The sequence below is a fragment of the Manis pentadactyla genome, chromosome 18 (assembly GCF_030020395.1).
Source record: "Manis pentadactyla isolate mManPen7 chromosome 18, mManPen7.hap1, whole genome shotgun sequence".
In the NCBI taxonomy this organism is placed as follows: Eukaryota; Metazoa; Chordata; class Mammalia; order Pholidota; family Manidae; genus Manis; species Manis pentadactyla.
The window spans coordinates 1,836,933-1,858,043 of NC_080036.1; positions in this window are offsets into that span (position 1 = coordinate 1,836,933).

Here is a 21,111-nt window from a genome sequence, read left to right on the forward strand (position 1 = left end):
GGCCAAGGCCCGCGGGACCCTCCCCCGATTCCCAAGGGGGAGGCGCGGGCCGCGGTAGGCAAAGAGCGGCGCCCAGCTCCACCCCCACCTGCGGTAGGTAGGGGTGGAGGCCGGCGGACTCCCTCACCACGGGGGGTGGCAGGGAGCTCTGCCCACTACGCGCAGAAAAGGAGGGGCAGCGGCTGGGGGGTCCGGTACCCCAAGGCACCCTCTCGGATCGCTAGAGAAGGCTTTTCTCACCGAGGGCGTATCGCTCCCTGACCCACCAGAGCACCACGGCTCGGACCCACACACGCGCCGGCCTGACACGAGAAGGGCCAAGGCGGTGTCGGTGGCTTTTGCTCACGAGGGCGTGGAGTGAGGAGACGTGGAGGCGGGGGGGTCTGCGGTAGGGGTAAAAACAAAAAAAAAATAAAATAGTGGGGAAAAAAGAAAAAAAAAAAGCAGCACAGGCCGACGGCATGAGCGGTCACTCACGGCTGGGGGCCACGAGCTTGTGCCTGTGGGCCTCAGGCTCGCCCTTTTGCCTCCCTGTTCTCGCGTGCCACTGGAGGCGCACAGCGGCAACTCATCAAACAAAGCACGCCAGAGAGCTAACAAAAGGAGCCAGTGAGACGGTAGCCTGGCCAAGACGGCCACGGCACCCCCGCGTCCTTGGCTCGGCCCACCGCAGCAGTCACACGCCCACGCGTCTCGCCAGCGCACCAGCCCCGACGGGGACGGCGCCCGACGGAGTCGGCCCCCCCGCGGCACGCGAGCGGGACCGACGAGGCACCCTATCCCCGGGCCGCACAAAACCCCCTTCCCCCCAACACACCCCCACGGTGTGTGGTCGGGGAGGGGCACGGGCCGGGCGTGCCTCCCTTACCGCCTCGACCCCCCACTCGTTCACGGGAACTTCTGCAAGGCACTCACAACTCCACTCACTCCACTCCACCGCGGCAGCAAGCCGAGCAGGGGAAGCTTGCTGGGGGAAGGGAACGACACCGCCACTCGGCCTCAGGCACCTGACGGGCGACCTGGAGCGCTCCAGGAGCACCACAAGAGGACCGAGCAACACACGCCGGCGGGACCCGGGAGAAGGGCTCGCCGCGTGGCGGCGTGGCGGCCTCCCTCCCCTACCACGGGAGAGAGGCCCGCCCGCCATGACACGGCCCACAGGCCAACGCGAGGGTGTCCGCTGCGTCCAGGGACCCCGGGCCCGCCCACGCCGTGAGGCAGAGGGCGGGAGGACGAGATCGGGCCGGACTCCGCACGCCCCTGGCCTCTCTTCCTTTCTCACCCACACCACGCAGCCCAGCAGCAGATGGGGGCGTGCGCGGGGACAGGGCAGGAGGCGAGGGGCCCCGCGCGCGCACAGCGAGAAGAGCAGTCCCGTTCGCTCCGAACGTCTGTCCCTCGCTCCGGCGCGGTTCAGGCCCGGCCCAGGAGAGCGCGAGATCGCCACATCGATCAGGAGCACACGGGGACGACGCCCCCGCCGCGTGTGGGAGGAGGGCAGCCCGCCGAGGCCAGGAAACGACGACGGGGCCTGCTTCCCCCGGAGTCGGTGCAGTCGAGAGGACCCCACGCCAGACAAGCGCCCAACACACGAGGCACAGAGCCTCCAGGGTGGGTCGTGGGGGAGTCCATCACGACACAACCGCAGGCAGGCGGGGAGAGCACCACGCAGGACAAGAGGACCCGGACACGCGCGCACGCGCACGTCTCCTCCTCCCCCGCCGCCCTTGGGTCACCAGGCACCGTGAGGGTGCGCACCCAGATCGGGACCTCCCTGGGCGCACGCGACAAGAGCCAGCGCACAGGCACACGCGGGTGGCGACCTCAGGGAATGCAGGAGCGGAGCCGGGCATCTATCCGGCCGCACACGCTCAAGAAGCCCGGAGCCGTGCCACGCACGTCCAAGAGAGGTCCCAGAGTCCCTCAGCGACCAGCACCGAGTGACAGGGTGTCAGCACCTCTCTGCAGGTACAATCGGACCGCCTCTCGAGAGAGGAATCACAGGGCCACCCCACGGACAGCGGGGTCCCCCCATGACGAGCGCGTGGCCTGTCCCCACCGGGCCCAATCCCCCCAGCATCACACCACTGTCACCAGGGCTCCAGGGCTCCCGGGGCCATCTGGTCGACCCTTGGGGGGGGTTGGGAGGTTGAAGTGGGCTTGCGGGAAAGGGAGGGGGAGGGGGAGGGGGAGGGGGAGGGGGAGGGGTCAGACAGTCGGCGGGGCGCGGGTCGGTGGGTGACAGCAGGGAGGCCCGGGGACACGCGGCAGCGGCAGCGGAGTCGGGGTCGGGATCGGGATCGGGATCGCGATCACCCTTCCCTTTCCCAGCCGCCGGTCGGTCCCCACATCCGGGAGATAAGTCGGCGGGAGGGGAGGCCTTCAAAGAGACGAGACTTGTGTAAAAGAAAGGAAACAATGCCGGGCCGGCCGGGCCGGGCCGGTCCTTCCACACATACGGAATGGAGGGGCAAGGGGCCGTATCCCTCTCCCCCAAACGTGAGCGCCTACAACGAACGGATCCCACACGAGGGACCGCGGGCAGGCCCCTGGAGCCCCACGAGGACCACCCCGTACGCCACGGGGCCCAGCCCCACCTCCGGAGCCGGACGCCGAGCCGAGCGAGCGGAGCGGGGCGGGGCGGGGCGGGGCGGAGGCCCGGGCAGACGTGTGACACGCACGGAGGAGGGCCTGGCCACGGAGAAGGAACAGAAAGGGCGGCGCGGCACAGCGCGCGACCACCTCTCTCTCTCTCTCTCCTCCCTCCTGCGTCTACGTCTCCCTCTCCGCCGCAGCCGTCTCGGTCGGCCGGCGGGTGGGTAGGTGAGTGGGTCCCCGCGGGCGGAGGGACACCGGCGCTGGCTGCTAGTCGACCCGTTCGGGCGGCCTCCCAGGGCCCAGGCCACCAAGGGAGCGACCGAGCGTGCGTGGCGACAGTCACCACCCGAGAAAGCGAATCCGCGGCCCCAGTCTCCGGCGAGCGCAGAGCGCGCCGGCGTCCCGGCACGACCGGGCCTGCAGCGCCCGCTACCCGCGTCCTCCTGGAAGTCCGCCTCGGGGAACCGTGGCCACGTCCTGTCCCTTGCCCGGTGTCACCGCAGCTCGAGAGGGAACAGGCCGCATAAAAGCGGCCGGCAGGTGGCGCCCGACAACCGGCGCCGGTCGGTCCGTCAGCGGGACGGATCCGGATCGCAGGGCCGGCGAGAGCTCGCCACCGGCCGCCGTGAAGGTCCCCCATCCATCCGATCCCGGGCCGCCCCGGGGCTCCCACCCACCCACCCACCCGCACGTGAGGGTAAACACAAAGGGAGGAAGGAGGACACCCACCAACGGAAACTCATCCCATCCCACGCTCTCGCCTAGGAAGAAGGAATACCGTCAGAAATGGCCACCCACCCTGAAGTACAGGTTTCGGATACTATTTCGTCCTCTTAGAAAAGTAAATAAATAGAAAGGCAGTTCCCCGGTGGCGGTCGCCAATAGGTTCCTCACCACGGTATAAAGGTCATAACCAAGTGCGGGCAAAGGGGTCGGTTTGTGTGCATACCGAGGATCAGAGCCTAATTTGGCTACCTACCCAGAAAACGAATTAAGATACGACATGAAGAAAACTTCCACCGTCAACGTCCTCCTCTGCGAGAGTCATTCCAGAAGCGGATCGTCAGAAAACCTCAACAAAGATCCTGGCGGCGCCGTGGCAGCTGTCGCTGCCTTCATCCCGCCGCTTCCTGGCCTCGCCGTTGGAAGGAAGGAAGAAGGAGGTATCTAAGCGGGCCCGTGCGTACAGTCCAACAACGGACTTGACTGCATCGCTATTGTCGGAACTCAACCCACAATCAGGAGGAGTGCAAGCCGCAGCGCTCCAAAGTCGTGAGACTGTAGACTATCTACCGTGAAAAGAACATAATGGGATGTGGACCGTTCCCAGGGATGCGCCGTGTGTTTTCTTTCATTCGTCTGATTTCTCTCAAACCGTTCACGTGCAGTTAGACAATATCCATCCTGTGATGGATAAGTTTTCACCAATGCCTAGGGGGTAGGTACCTCGCTGGTTTTCTGGGTTTCACCGGACAGGGCCGGTAACCGTAGGTCTGCTTTCGCCCTGTGTCCGTATTCCCATTCTGTGAAGGTGCGAACTCGCCGTCTGATCAGCCGCAGTCTGCTAAAACCTACATACACAGGCTTTTAGGTTACTCTACAAGAAGTTATGTCAGAGAGAGAATCCATCTTCCCGTGTTCTCTCCCGTCTGCTATACCTCTATAGCTTTTCTTCTTCCTTTCCTTCCTAATGACAGCCCTTTCGTAGAATCCGTGCCTCATATCGAAAATCACCGAGTAGCGTCCTCCTTTCCGAGCGGTAAAGATACCTCAAGACAAAGGCCGGGCACAGAAGCCACAGGGCACACATCTGCAAAGAAGCCAAAAAGCTAATAACCCCTTTCAAAGAATACGGCTCCTCTCTCACTCACCGACTTCACAGTTGCCCGTATGGCCCCGGAAGACGGCGGCGGCGGGTTAGCCAGAGACGGGTAAGATTCCTCACGGGAGGAACAACCTATAAGGCAGGCACAGGTCGCAGGGGGGCGCCATCAGGCGAGAAACTGGGGATCCACGGAGGTGAGGCTTAGAGCCTCCCCCCCACCCCACCCCCCGACCCCCCGCCGTTTGGAGAGGAATCTTCTGCGTCCGTGGATGTTCTGTGCCCCTTGTCTAGCTCGGATTAATACTCAGTCTACAGGCACAGACCTGATCGTCTACATTCGCCCTCCCTCTGACAGCACTAAACTATGTCTCCTGCCTTCGTCCTGCATCTACCGACCACTTCAGCATTTTATTAAAAACTGAAAATAAAAAGTAAGGAAGGGAGAGACATGTGGGATTCACATATAAATCGAGTATAAAAATCAATCGAAACCATCATAGCCGACTGGACGGTTGAGAGTTCACCAGGCGTGATCAAAACCGAACGCGTCCGTGATAACGACTGCCCTTAGCCACCGTTCACCAGGTAAGAACTTAGTCACTGGGTAAGAACTAGGTCACCGTGGAACACCTTGTTCGTCATGCTGCAGAAGATGGGAGACCCTCGAGGATGAGGCTGGGGCTTGATGGATGACTGCGCATCGAGTCCCCTCCACAGAATGTTACCGCTGTTAACAACCATCCGATCGACACATAGGAGAGGTGCCCTCTCAAAAAAATAAGAAGAATAAAAAATAAAAAATAAACACTGATCAGTGAGCAAAACACTCTCTGTAAGGCCATTCTTTAAATATTGAGGCTCCTGAAGACATGCTGACGGTTCCCTGCCAGACGTAATCGTACAACTAGAGCCAGTGCAAGAGGAAAGGTGAAATAGGAACTTCTCAGGACCAGAATGGTCGGAGCTGAACCCGGAAACAGCTATCGTCTGAATATATGCTAAGATGATCTCCCGAGAGAGAGCAGCATTCACGTAGCAGACGGCATTAGCAACGCAGCACGTGTGCAACACTTGGTAGGACGACAGATGACCGAGACTTGGTTTACTTGAAGAGCGTGGCATGACCATACGTACCCCTGATAAGCTCAGCTTCCGGTGGTGGTTGGAGATGGCGTTCCCAACAAATCTAGGGCAGAAGCAGCCGTCTAGGAATCCCAGATCCCGCCTTGGGGCGGGGAGAAGACTTGACTGTTCCTTGGGATGGTGTAAGAACGAGTTCTTGGAAGCTCGGAAAGAGCGCCCCGTGTAAGCCGGTGAGCCAGAGAGGCTGTGAGCTCAAATCCCAAAGGAAACCACCTTCTTAACCAGGGCAGTATCGCGAGTAACAGTTTTTGGCGAAAGGCTTGGGTTAAGGAGGTTGGATGGATGGTAGGGGGGGGGAGAACTCGGAGGGAGATGGTGGAGAAAAGAGCCGTTTCCAGAATCTGTGTCACAACGGGAAACTGAGGGGGGTCGGGGCTGCCAGGGTGGGAATTGGGGGTAGCGAGGGGTGTGTCATCGAGTGGGTTTGCAGGTGCGCTAAATTAAAAAGACATTTTTCGACAGGCTGTCACCGTACACGTGCAAACAGTCCATTTCCCCTCTTCGTTCCTTTTGCTCCTGTCAGCTTCTAAACCCTCAACTCTCCTGAATATCGAGAGCTCACCTTCCACCTTACATCACAGACAGTGCTTCAGCCATCAGTTTGCAAGCTCTCTCCTCTGGGACCTCTCAGATTTCTGCAGGTGAGCTGAGGGACACAGAGACCCTGTCCTCGGGGACATCATTACACGGTTTTGTCCCCCTACCTCCAGAACCGGTGTAATGACTGAATCCTTCTCTCACCCACACTCGAAAGAGGTCTAACTCCTGGGAGGACTCACACGTTCAGCTCGCCTTTCCGGCGCAGGCCAAGTTGGAACTGAGTTCACCTGCAGCTGGTGTGACAGCCAACGTGCCGTGTAGGTAAGTTATCACTTTTATGCTCTTCTTTTTTGGTCCACTTGGGCTCTCACTGACCTGGCAGGCCACGTGGCCCTCTCCCTGCAACGCTGCTTAATGAGGAGAGAGAGCTAAGGCAGGAAGGAGCAAAAGAAGCTAAACTGTGCACCAGCTCCGTGACACGGTACCTCAAGAGGGCATTTTAGTAAGTCTGTATTATAGCACAGTAAATTATCTCTCTGAACGAACTTGAGGGAAACAAGTGCATTCCCTCCACTCCATAGGTCCTCAGCATCGAGTCCCCTCCACAGAATTTTATTGCTGTTAACAACCATTTGATCAATACATAGGAGAGGTGCCCTCTCAAAAAAAAAAAACTAGGCTAAAATCTCTTGGACGTAAACATGAGCGACTTCTCCATGACCATTATCTCCCCGGGGCAAGGGAAACAGAAGCAAAAAAAAATGAACAAGTGGGACTATACCAAGCTGAAAAGCTTCTGTACAGCAAAGGACACCACCCATAGAACAAAAAGGCATCCTACAGTATGAGAGAATATAGTCGTAGGTGACAGATCCGATAAAGGGTTGACCTCCAAAATAGACTAAGAGCTCACGCACCTCAACAGGCAGAAAGCAAATAATTCAATGAAAAAACGGGCACAGGATCGAAACGGACATTTCTCCAGAGAAGAAAATCAGATGGCCAACAGACACAGGAAAAGATGCTCGCTCCACATCGCTCATCACCGTCAGAGAAATGCCATTTAAAACCACAATGAGCTATCACCTCACACCAGTCAGGATCGCCACCATCCAAAAGACAAACAACAACGAATGTTGGCTGGCGAGGTTGTGGAGAAAGGGGAACCCTCCTACACTGCCGGTGGGGATGTATATCAGTTCCACCATTGGGGGAAGCAGTATGGGGGTTCCTCCAAAAGCTCAAAATAGAAATACCATTTGACCCGGGAATTCCACTCCTAGGAATTTACCCTAAGAACGCAGCGGCCCAGTTTGAAAAAAGACAGATGCACCCCTATGTTCATCGCAGCACTACCTACAATAGCCAAGAAATGGAGGCAACCTAAGTCGTCCATCCGTAGATGAGTGGATAAAGAAGATGTGGTATGTAAACACAGTGGACTATTATTCGGCCATGAGAAGAAATGGTGCTAGAGGGTATTATGCTCAGTGAAATAAGCCAGGCAGAAAAGGACAAGTATCAAACGATCTCACTCATCTGTGGAGTATAAGAACAAAGAATACAAACTGAAGGAACAAAACAGCAGTCGACTCACAGAACCCAAGAATGGAGTAACTCGTTACCAAAGGGAAAGGGACTGGGGAGGGTGGGTGGGAAGGGAGGGATAAGGGGGGGAGGAAGGGGAGGCATTACTATTAGCAGACATAATGTGGGTGGGGGGGCACGGGGAGGGTCATACAACACAGAGAAGACAAGTAGTGATTCTGTAGCATCTTACTACGCTGATGGACAGTGACCGTCGGGGTGGGGGGGAGGGGGCGGACTTGGTGATGGGGGAAGCCTAGGAAACATAATGCTCCTCATGTAGTTCTTCATTAATGATATCCCCACCCCAAAGAAAAGGAAGGAAGGGAGGGAGGCAGGGAGAAGAGAGGGAGGGAGGAACAGAAGAGAGAGAGAGAGAGAGAGAGAAGAGAAAGGGGGTGGAAGAAAACAGAGAAAGAGAAAGGGAGGGAAAAAGGGAAGGAGAAAGGATGAGAGAGAGAGAGAGAAAGAAAAGCAAAAGAAGGAAGAAGAAGAAAGAGGAGGCAGAAGAACAGGAAGAAGAAGAAGAGAGAGAAAACAGCAAAGAAGTAGAAGATAGAAGAAGAAGAAAAGATGTAAAGAACAAGAAGAAAGAAGAAGGTAAGAAAGGACACCAAGAAGAAAGAAAAGAAGAGCAAGAACAACAACAACAAGAGCAAGAAGAAGAACAAGCACAAGGAGTAGCATTTTCCTCTGGCATTGAAAGAAAAGAGTAAGCACGCACATACACGCAAGCACGCATGCATACGCTCACGCGTTCATAGGCGTGCGTGCCCGTGTACCCATAGACACCTATACCTGTGAGTCCACGTGTATGTATACCACCACACGGTGGGTGTTCTTTGTAAGGACACGTTTCTCTTCCTAAAGACTTAGGGAGGGACAGGCAAAGTCACCGGAATCGCCACAGACGGCCTTGTCAGGAAACAGGAATAAAGGAAAGGCTCCAACCCCACGGAGACCTCGTCGTGATGTCGGCCGATGGACAGACGCACGAACCAAACCGGCCTGAACCCAGCAGAACTCCGGGCACATGTGTTTGGCAGGAACACAGAGAGGAGCGGGCGGGAAAGAGAAGAAGGCCGGTCAGCGTACTAGAAGGGCCCCAGAGAGTAAACCAGTGAAAAGATAGAAAGCGCCAAGGCCAGGAGCAAGTTGGCCTAGAAGTGTGAATACTCCCCAGGCAAAGAAAAGCATCTCAGCCGTAGCCTGTGCTTTCCTCGTGTCAGTGAGCACATACCAGCGTCAGACTGACTTGAGCACCTGCCCAAAGGCCCAGCCTCTTCAGGAAGAATTCTGTCTTAAAGCTAAGATTGCATTTTAATCAAACCGATGGCGCCTCAGCCCCCACTGGAGGCAAGGCAGACCATCTTGACTGATATGTTTCCACACAGAAGCTGATTACCCAGGAGAGGGATCAACGAAGTATATTTTCTGGAGGAGGAGGAGGGAGGGAGGGAGGAAGAAACTTAATGTCTGAACAAAGATGAATATTCTGGGGGCACTTTGGCCGGTCCGCAACCGGCCCGGGGTCGCAGCATTCCTGATCATCGTCCACTGCCTAGCCTATGAAATAAAAACCGAAAACCCGACTCTGAAACCGTAGGTGCGCTCCTCTCTCTGAGGTCGCCTGCACTTTCTAAGCTCATGCCTTCAAACTTTATCTCACACTCCCCTCTCTCCAAGTGTACACTTGCTCTCTTCCAATAAAACGGAAACCTCTCGGGGCGAGGGCGCCCCTCCTCCCTGAGGTGGCCTGCACTTTTCCTCTCTTTCAGTCACTTACAATAAAACGTTTGGTCTGCTGCTTCATTACCGTGTCTCTGCCCTTCCATTCTTTGTGGCGGCAGAGGCAAGAGCCGACCGAGGAAAATACACAACGCCCCCGCCCTACCCGCAAAGGTGTGCCAAGGCCACTCAAGGGAGGAAAGCCCTGACCGACTGCCTCCCTGCCCAAGGGGATCGGGGCGGTCAGACATCCACGCCCTCCTGGAAAAAGACGCCAGGGGCGGGGGTCGAGCCAGCCAGCCAGCGAGCGAGCAAAACCAACCTGCGGGACAATCTTCACCAAAGCCCCTTGACCTCACACATCACACACACACACACACCACCTGGAAACGGGTCCCCACGCTTCCCCCGTGCAAGTGCAGTGTGCAACCGGAACACCTGGGACACGCTTTTGGGGGGTGGGAGTTGGGGGGGTGGGCCGGCCCCCCAACCCACAAACTCCCCTTCGGGCCCCGCACCCTCCTAAACATGCCCTGTTTCTTGAGGCGGGCGGACACAGGGATCCCGTTCACCGGGCCCGGCTGCTGCTGGTGAAGCAGACTCCTCCTGTCCCTGTCCCAGGCCTCAGTCCAGTCCCCTCCTTCTGGCTCGCATCGGTCAGGGCTCACGAAGCCCTTTGATGTCTTCTGACATCCATCTCCACATCTCTCCTCTCTCTCTCTCTCTCTCTCTCTCTCTCTCTCTCTCTCTCTCTCTCTCTCTCTCTCTCTCTCTCCCTCCCTTCCTCCCTCTCCCTGTCGGTCCCCAGAGAGTTTTGGATTTGTCAGTGGGCAGCAGGGAGGAGAATCCTTGAAACTTGAAAAAGTTAAGCAGGCGCGCCACCTTCCGTCACCAGAAACCATGGGTCTGGAGGCTGTGACTATCTAGCCAAATCATACTCAGCTCATTTTACGTCCTGAGGAGTTAGCTTCATAACCATCCTGTTGGAAACCCTGTGACCGATGGGACAGAAAAGTGAGTGACAGCACCATTGGTGGCCAGACACAGCTGAACCAAAATATGTTAGAAAATCCCACGGGTTGAAAGCGAGGGCTCCGAAAAATCACTGCCAGCCCTCAGGGTAATGACGACCTAGAAGAACTTTGGCCACTAGGAGGAGCATTCCAACTAGAATCTAAGCAAAGTCTTCCAGATCCCAGCATAGCCTCGAAGAAAGCGTCGTTACAAAAAGCGAATGACAAATAAGCCTTGAGAGGATATGTATGAGGGGAGAAAATATGGGGGTGGGGAGATGTGAAGTCAGTGTGGGGGAGAAAGGAAGGACTGTAATGCTGAATGTAACTCCAACTGCTACTTTATTCCTTTCCACGGCCACCAAGGGGAAATCTGGTAGGGACCAGAGCCGGTAGATAGAGAGAGCATCCTGGGAGGACTGGCAGAAGCCCACATCTTTGCCGGAAGCAGCTCTTCCGAATCTGTGTCTGTAGGGTCCAAGCAAGGCAGGGAAGTAACACTGTCTCTTCCTTTCCAAATCCAGACATATTTGTTAAGGAGGAGCCTTGGTCTCCCAGGAATAGCCACTGCCTTCTTACCATTTCTTTCTTTCTCTTTCTTTCTTTCTTCCTTTCTTTCTTCCTTCCTTCCTTTCTTTCTCTGTCTCTGTCTCTCTCCCTCCCTTCTTTCTTTCTTTCATTGTTTCTCAGAACATCCTACACCTGGGCTTGGCTTTCTGCCTACCTGGCACCTATGGCAGGGTGGGTGGGGCGTCCATTCTTCCCTGCTGCTGTCTCTGCCAGTGGCTCTGGAGCCTAGGAAGGTCATGTCCTCTGCACCCTCTTTGGGGAGTTCCACTCCTTACACCCAATGGGGTGTTTTTCAATAGTGCCAAAGATATTTCACCTCTGTCCTGGCTGGAAACCGACAAGATATTTTCAAAGAAAGAAGACTGAGTAGTTTCGGAGTCACAACTTGACAAGATCGGAAGGTGATATTCAGCACCCCCTAGGAGTTTTCTGGTGAAGGGTCTTCTTGACCCTGAAGGACAGTGAGAAACTAGGTACCCAGAGGGAAAGAACCCCATGGAGGATAACGTAGGTGGAGAAAGCTAGGAAGCCTTTCCAGTGGCCACCCGATTCTTTGAGTTGACGATGCCAGGGTTCTTGTTTGTGAAGTCCAAGAATGAGTTTCACAGACACCCAAGGTAGGAGAGCCAGGGAGAGGCTTTCTTTGTTTAGAAATAAAGTGAGAGAGGTGGGGGGGGGGTTGGGCGGAAGGGGCTCTTGGCTCACCCCAGGAGGGAACAAGAGAGCCTGCGGTGGTGTGTTGTCTAGGGGATTTAGAGGCAGTGGAGGATTTTTGAGAATTGAGGGCTTAGGGTGTGGACTTGCACCACCTGCCCTGTGCTGCCCTGCCCTCAAGATGGGCCGGCTGGGTTGCTGTCTGTCTGCCAGGGCTGTTGACAGTGAAGTCACGGGTTATGCTGAGATGCCTTTGCCGAACGCTCAAAACATTCAAGGCCGAGTCGCTCCTGGCCTTCTGACCTGGAACTGATCTCACTGAAGATGTCTACATTCCTAGTCTAGTGTCTCGACCCTAGAGAATTAGTGTGACCTCGACTCTGCATACCGCTGAACACAGAGTTTCGATAGGGACTTGACATGGATTGTGACATGGCTTCGACCGTGAATGTCTTGCCTTGCTTTCTCCGGAGGCCCTCACCCTACTCTGTCTAAGCCCACGGGTCCCTGTCTCATTCCCCCCTCTACAGATAGAGACCCTAGCTGCTGCTAGGGAAAGGGGGGCGACGACGACCGCTCTGGCTGCTTCATGCTGAGAAGGGGTGCACTAAAGGGCGCAGTCAGGTCTCCATCAGCGGTCAGTTGAGGAGGCCCTCGGAAGACGGGCACTTCTATTCCGGGTTCCATTTCTATGACTATTTGCAGTTTTATGGCCTCTAGGCAAGGTAGAACCAATGGCGTTATGAGGTTAAATAGCAACATCTGCAGTTGGATCTTCCATTCCGGAAGGACCAACGTGATGAGATGAAGAATGCGTGGTGGAATATGGGAACCGGAAAGAGCGAAACTTTAATAGAAATGATGGGGGGAGAAGAACAACAACTAACACATCTGGAGAATCGTAGCCAGATATTTTCTGGGGAAACTAGAATTCTGAATTCAGTTTATGTCCCCATGACTAGTACTAGGATGTAGTACAGATAAAGGCCGCGTGATTGAAACGATACTACTCTCCCCTAGAAAATAACTAATCTTTGGCTCGATTATTTGCATAAACGCATCCAGAAGAGCAATCGATTACGTAGGCTTTTTTAAATGGGCTTTGCTGGCACTTTTCACAAGGAATTTCAGATGGAACTTTCAAAGGCCCCGTGAGGCCAGATAGCCAAGCCAGACTCGCCATCGGGTTTTGCCTGCAGTACCTGTAGATTTGGGTGAATTCCTCCCTTCTCCAGGTCCCCGAGACATCCTGAGGTTCCCGTACCTGCCAGGAGGTGACCTTCCTCAGTCACCTCGTCAGGCTGCTGGGAACCCTATAAGCAAGGTACCAGGCCTGTTCTTCCAAGGGGCTTTGTTGGCTTTTGTCAGGTCTACCTTAGTTCCTTAAAGCTGTCCGTTCCTATCTGAGTTTACACACGTGCCTCTCAGGTATCCCATTCCAGTCAAAGCCTTGCGAATATCACCAGTGTTTTTAATGGGTCCTCTTACAGGGAAAGCAGATTCCTATTGAACTCATGCAAATAAACAGACTGCCAGGAAGTATCAAAATAGCCACGGAGAGTTTTTAAATTCTGGAGGGATCAGGTAGAAAGATAAAGTTTCAGTTCTGCTTATACAGGCAGTCATTTACTAAACTGTTGGCAGCTTATGGGCAACACTCGAAACAAAAAGCCACAAAATCATCTTCCTTAGTTTACGTAGTCGTCCTAGGTAACTAATACCTGTTCTGCTGAAATCTAGCTCTTGACTAGCTTAGGAGTAATAAAACAGTGACTAGAAATGACAAAAGACTGACAAATGACAACGGTTAAAGATCTGATGAGAGAGCTTACCCTAAGACAGTGGACATGAGGAAATTTGGATTATTTTTGTGACACAGAACATTCAGTCACAAAGTTTAGCATCATTCCCTTTGGCAGTGCTCTCCAGGTAAATAAATAAACAAATAAATAAATGTGTGCGTGCGTGCGTGCGTGCGTGCGTGTGTGTGTGTGTGTGTGTGTGTGTGTGTGTGTCAGTCAGATAAATAGGCCAAATTAGCCAAATATTTTCCCCGACGAGGAGAAAAAATTCCTCTGACAGGTTCCAGGGGCCCTCGGGAAAATATCAGAGTTAAGTAGAGGTATAAGCACCTTTTTGAACTTGATTCTGGGACGCCGTCAGAAGGAAGTTTCTTCGGCACTTGCCTCAATAAGATGATACGTTGCCAAGAAGCAATACTTATCCACTTAACCAGCATGACCACAAAATACCTCAAAGGCAAATACAGAAGGTTCCACAGTCGTGAGCAACGTTTAGCTTTTAGTCCTTTTACTGGGGGGATCTCATTTTCTTCAATACTCAGACGACTCCTTGAGACTTGAAGCATGAGAAACTGCTTTGATAAAACAATTAGAAAACCTTTTGCAATCTTTCAACACGAAGAGCAGCAGACTAACCGTTTGAGAAAACATTGTCTTTTTCGCCGAAAACAAAATTCGAATTTTGCCGTGTCCTTGATATCGAGACTCATTTGCTTTTATTTCACAGAGCATGACCATATCCGTTTTTCCACAAGCTTTCCACAACTTTCCTTACACATCCGTGTTCTCCCTCTTTAAAGAAACAGCTGTACTTTAGAACAAAGTTACTTCCTTTTATCCAAAGACCCGTTTTTTGTTCTTTTTTTAGCATGCACAAATGTTTTCCTCATGACTTCAAATACTTTTAGTTAAAATTCAAAATCGTTAGGAACTTGCAATTTTCAGTGAACACTGAGAAGTAGGCTATTGTAAGCCGTCACACTAGCATTCTTTAGATGGACAAATTTATGAGCACCTTGACTAATTTCTGGAATCGTGTGCTTTAAGGCACAGTCTCACTAAGCACAGAATATGTCTGAACTGAGCAAAACTTTAAGATTTTAGGTGACGACAAAAATTCTCAGGCTCTCGGTGGGATTACACACTGCAACACACAATTAGTATTGAGCTGTTCGCTTGCTACACACTTAGCCGACTCATTCTTCACTATGCCAAACCTTGACTGAATGTGAGACAGAGTCAAGCCTCTAATCATTTTATTCTGGGAAGATTTAGCAGATAACATCCACCTAAATGACTGCAGGTGAACGTAGGCAGCTGAAAATCCCAAGGACACGTCCCTTTCGGTTCCACTTAAATTAGCATTCACGCTTCACATCTTTTATTGGAATTTTCTGGAAGTTTTAGAACGTCCAATTTTCACAAGCGCTTGTCTGTAAATCCATTTTATTAGTACCATCCGGAGGTAGAAATAGATTTCTCATTGACCCACTTAGACACACACACCAACATACAGATTGAGATGTAATGTACTACAGCTAGCAATACTTTTCATGAGAGAACATATACACAGACAGACAGATAAACCGACACAAAGATTTGAGTTACTAATATATCCAATTGCCTTGCTTCCTTTTAGCTCATTTGACCCAAAGTGTCTCAGTTCTCAAGAATACACTCTGAAGGTGAGCAGTTGACATAACTGGGTAAAGGTTTCGACGGCCCCAGACTAACAGGGCTGAATGAAGGCTCTGAAATGATAGGGACTGTGTGTGTCCAGGGGGCTGGAAATAAAATGCAAGTACCATTCTAGCACCAGTCACTGAAAGCCAGGCCGTGCTGCGGAAGACAGATTTCTTCCGTTTTGGGGAGTCTAGTTTAAAAACAAAAGAGAACCTCCAAAATTTTGAAGATAATGAGCTCAATAAGTAGACTAGGTTTTCACCAAAAAGATTTAGAGAACGAGTCCCCTATTGTAGTAGTTCACAGGACTTTTGAGTATTTTCTTTCCTTGCATTAAAATAGATTTGGCTGCATCACCTTATCAGACTGTCTACTTCTCTTGGGGGCCAAGCCTCTCCGTTCGAGAGTTTGTATTGAGGTCAGGCTTGTGGGCAGAAGAGAAGACACTTCTTCCTTTTCAGGCTCTGGGGACCGACATCCCTCCCAGTTCTTTAGAAAGGCAAGCCAGAGGCGTGTGTGTCTGGCTTTAACTTGAAGAGGAAGCTCCCACCTGGGAGAGAGAAAGACAGCCGTGCGACACACCCGGTCGGTCGGTCGGTCGGTCGGTCGGTCGGTCGGTCGGTCGGCCTTTTCTCTGTGGGAGGGCGTCCCCTCGCTTCGCCCTGGAGCCTGGAAAGATTTAGCAGATACCATCCACTTCAATGCCTGCCGGTAAACTTAGGCAGCTGATTGTAGCAAGGACACGTCCATTTCGGTTCCACTTAAATCAGCCTTCGTGCTTAACATAACATCTTTTATTAGAATTTTCTGGAAGTTTTAGAACGATTGGTCATCACCTCCTCTGCCAGGCCCACTGGACTTGAGCACTCCTTACCAGCGTGGCCTGCACCTTGCCTCGATTCCCCTCTTGCCTTCCCACTGAGCAAGAGTCGCCTCGGAGCTCTGGATCTCGTGGGACCTTACCAGTGTGCTCCTCCTTTACGCCTTTTGGGAGTTTGGCTAGTTTTTGTGTACCCGCCCAGAAGTGGCACTCTTAGAGGATGCCAGGTAGTCAACAGTTCCCCTAGTTCCGTTGGATGCCTCGCTGGAAACTGGTTCACCCAGAGCCAGAGAAATGAAAGTCCAGGAGACTGAAAGTAGACCCGAGTGTTCCTATCCTATCCCAGTCTGGAACTCTGGGCTGCTGCTGCTGCTGCTGCTGCTGCTGCTGCTGCTGCTGCTGCTGCAAGTCCCGTGTGTCCCGTCCACGGTGACAGCACAGCACGTCAACCTCACGCATGAAAGTAGATGACTCTCCCGATGAGAGGTGGAAGCTGATTTTCCTCACCAGAAATGGTTTACAGAGTCAACGTGCTAACGTGTAAGAGGCAGAGGCAGGCACCAAGAGAAAGAGACAAACAGTTCCTTCCGTCACTTGCAGTTTTTTTTCACTAGATCGTAAACTCCATAGGAAGGAGAACCATTTCCTTAGCTCTAATGCCTGGTCCAGACTAGCGACTGAAAACATATTTGGAGTGAACTGAACTCTGCATTGACTTTTTTTTTTCCTTTGGTGTTGTCGTTTAGGTCCTTGGAACGCGGCAACCATTTTCGTGGCATTTCAGCAAGATGTCTCCACGGGATTACCAGAACTCCAATTTTGACTCTGATGTAAAATGTACATGTAGGTGCATTAAACTATCCGGGTGCCAGTGAGTCTACTGCAAACTCTTCCTCTCTGATTCTGATGCTTGATCCTTTAAGAGGCAGTTTTCGCACGGCTGCCCAAACGGCCTACATACGTGAGGGCTAGATGTGGACAAGCTTACTGAGAGTTCATAGGAAATCTTTCCTTGTGAACATTTTACTGACCCGGGTATTCGTCTCGTTGATTTACACTGCACATACCAGACAGGTAGGGTCTTTAAAAGTCCATATTTCTGCTTTGCTTTTCACGTTGAAAGAGTCCCAGTATTTTGGCCAAAGTATATACTTCAGGGAGTCCTTTTTTGTTTTTGTTTTTTGTGCCCACCCACCAGCCACCCCGTACACTGTATTGACATCCGTGAAAAGTGTATCTCACATGTGTGTGGGGGTGGTGGGGGTGGGGGTGGGGGCGGGGGTTCAAAGTGCACATCCAAATATTGGAAGTCTGATACACTGCACTGTGTTCTGGAATAAGATGTAATATGCTCGCACCAGGATCACACAGACGGTATGCATCTGTAATAACTTCTCTGGAACCTATTCTATAGATTAAGATTCTTCTATTCAAACAAATACAAATATCAGATACGCTTCAGAGGAGTTGATGATGCTAACGGTCTAAGATTCAGAAATGAGAGGAGGCAAAATTACTACCTCTGAAACTTGGAGAAACGAGGCACATAAATATCCGTCATGTAGCTGATAGGTATCCAGGATAGCCACACAAGATCGACGTCAAACCTCCATGGGGGTGGGGGGGAAACGCTTTTGAAAGGTGAAAATAACCCGCGACTCAATGGCACAGCACACAGGCTGCTGTCCATTTATGCAGACACTTCCTGTCAGGAAGGATGGATCCAAGATCTGTCCATGAAAACCAAAGCAAAGGAAAGACTCGTGGATACCAGAGCAGACAAGAAGCACACACAGCAGAGGTCGAAACATGCGTTCATGCTAGAATCCAAACTTCTGATTGCGTGCCGTGTCACTGACGGAGGGCTCGCTGGAAATCCAGACGATGGTGCAAGAATCCGGGAAGGGTGATTCACAGGCGAGCATCCCGGAATAGTCCTTTTCCCCCTGACGAGCTACTTCCTCTCACCAGTCACCCGAGAACTGTACACGGAAACAACCTTGAGATACCGTGGCACTGCCATTCGATGGGCGGACGTATGTGAAAATCTAACCGAACCCCGATGCTTACCACGTTGCTGAGTTTGGAGCCGTGGGCTCTCTCGTCTCTGCTGGCGGCAGGGAGACTTCTGCGATCACCTCGGAGAGTGGTCCGCAACACCTAGTTTATTTGGAGATGCCAATGCACTCACCCATCCTGTGGGCATCGTAGGCGACGGTCATTCTCGCCATGCCAACTCTCCTCACGGAGACGTGTCCAGAAAGTTCACTGCAGTACTGCTGTTTTAACTGTGGAACCCTGGAACCAGTGCCCATTAGCAAATGGACCGTGCAAGAGGTTTGTTTGTCATCTTTGGTTGCCGACACGAATGAGTACAAGGTACGTGTATTACTTTGGCTTCCCCTCAGGAACCATGATGAGTTAAGAAATGGCCAAGCGATGTGCCCTGTGAGAAGGTTTCGTCGTTTCAGAACATGCCAAGCAAGACTGCTGTGACACATATACTAAAAGCCTAAGAACACACACGGGAAGGGTGAACACCCCAATCTGGCTCATGTTTACCTCCGCAGAAACAGGAGGCAAATGGGCTCAAGTGATGCACGGGAGGCCTCCATCGCCTCTGCCACGTGTTACTTCTTCCTGAAAACATATTCCATATGAGAAAAGTGGGTTTATGAAAGCTGAGTGGTGGTCGTTCTCCACACATTTTTGATATGCTTGCTACTTAACAACAGAAACCAAAATTTTATAGATTAAGGGGGAAAAAAAAAACAGGAAGTGATGTCTCGGCAAGCTAAGAATCCTTCTAAGTGTCACAAAAGCCACTGGCAATAATAAATACAGGAAACATCTCTGTATGCAGGAAAAGTGGGACGTATGCTTTATGCTTTCAGTCAAAGAAGGTATGAGACACAGAAATGCATTTTCACTGGGGGGGGGAGGGGAGGAGGAAGGGGGTTGGAGGGAGAGGGAGGGGCTGGTGGCAGAAAGGAAAGAGGGAAGGAAGAGAGGAATTGAGAGAGGAAAAGAAATGGTGTCCTAAAAGTGTGAGAGGCTGGTTCCTGAAAAAAGGAAATCTTTGGACGAAAGCTGAACATAAAGAAGAAAGTTGCAGAAGGGCTGTGAAAAGGAACCTTGGGAAAAGAATCGACGTGTGTGATCAGGCCAGCTACGATCTAAATGAGTTTCTTTAAGATGATTTTTAATAGCAGAAGTAAGCTGGCACAAGAATAAAATCTAGTTTTCTCTGTGTCAGGAAGACAAAGTGTCCTGGGACTATTGGTCTGCTCTTCCTATGTGAGAGACTGTGAAAGGGCTGGTGTGTGTGTGTGTGTGTGTGTGTGTGTGTGTGTGTGTGTGTGTGTGTGTGTGTGTGTGTGTGTGTTGTGTGTGTGTGTGTGTTGTGTGTGTTGTGTGTGTGTTGTGTGTGTTGTGTGTGTTGTGTGTGATGTGTGTGCATTGCCTTTAAAGGCATCGACTTTTCAAACGATTTTCCTGTGCTGGGTGTTGCCTTCATTGGGTCTTTCATTCGTTAAGAAAATGGAGTGTGGTGTGCTTCCTAGTAAAAGAGCTGAGTTTTGCCAGCAACCGGGTCCCCTCCCGTATTTTGCCTGTGAAGACTTTCATTGTCCCTCTGGGCACACAGACAGCCAAGCATCTTTTTTCACAGTGTAGGAATGAATTAGCATGAGAATGGCCATCTTAAGGGCCAAAGAGCCGTTTTCTGAGTGCAGGACTCAGGAAAGGAGGAACTGGGTAAGGCTTGATAAACAGGTGTTGAAGAACAAGTTAATCATGGACACCGGGTTGCGGGCGGTTGCGACTCTGGTCAGCTTATCTTGCTGAACCACCCTAACATTTGAGGAGTGGTCTTATCTTGCTTTTGCTTAACCCCCAGGATGTAGCACAAGCCAAAATTTATGGAAAGTTACTGTGAGTCAGTGCTTTTCGAAAATGCCATAGAAACCCCTGGCTTTGAGTGCTCTGGGTCCTTGTGGAAACCCGCTGCGTCGGGCAGACACTTGGACCCCAGCTAGCTGGAAATAAACCTCGCTGTGTGACTTGCATTATCTTCTGTCTATTTGAAGAGGTGGTGGTCGACTCCGGACCCTAACCACAGTTATCCTAGTCTACGGAGTGTGTAAGTAAGTGCGAGTGAGAAAGAGAGGGAGAGGGAGCTGGAGAGGAGAGGGGGAGGGAGGGAGAGGAGAGGAGAGGAGAGGAGAGGAGAGGAGAGGAGAGGAGAGGAGAGGAGAGGAGAGGGCGAGGGGGAGGCGGAGGGAGGGAAGAAACCAGAAACCTGTGTTGATACTTCAGACAAACTTACTCCAGTCCAATTCTAAGTGGCTAAACTGGTTTTGATTGTGTGAAGTTTCCACGGGAAACACTGTCCGACAAGATAGGCCTACAAAGCTTTCTGTGTGCTCTGTTTGTAGGTAGGGGTCCATCACTGCTTTGGAAATGATGTGGAACTCCTAGAAATCGGGAACGTTCTAGTCTCATCGGATCCCTGACGATGATGATTCTGTTACCCCACGATACGGCTGTCATCCAAACGGAGGCTCCCGTGGAAGGAACGAAACCTGGGCTTTGGGGACATGCCCTAGCTGACTGGCCCACCAAGGTGGCAGCAGCCACCGAATCCATAAAGCTGGTGGCCCAGGTGGATCCAGTGCATGCCTCTCTCCTACCAGCACACCAAACCCGATCCGAACCCCCTGGCTGTCAGACGCTCGACATCCTGATGTCTCTGCGACACAGAAGCAGCCTGGTCCCGACTCAGAGAGACATGAAGACGGGCTCCTTGGTGGGTGGGTGGGTGGGTGGGTGGTTGCAGACATCCACAGTCGGTCAGGGCCGTGGGAAACCCAATCCAACCCGGACAGTTTGTGTGCTGCCCAAAGAGACGGCTCAGCTCACCCCCACCCACAGAAGTTCTTTCCAACCTCACACGTTGACATATGTCCAAGTACTTCCTGTGATGCCCCGTGGAGCCAGAGCCCAGGGAGTCGACGCCTGGATCCGTGTTAACTAACCTTTAAACCCCCCACCCCCACCCCCCAAAATAAAATATAAAATAAAATGAAATGAAATATTACAAAGTGGGGGTGGGGGTGGGGGTGGGGGTGGGGGTGGGGGTGGGGTCAG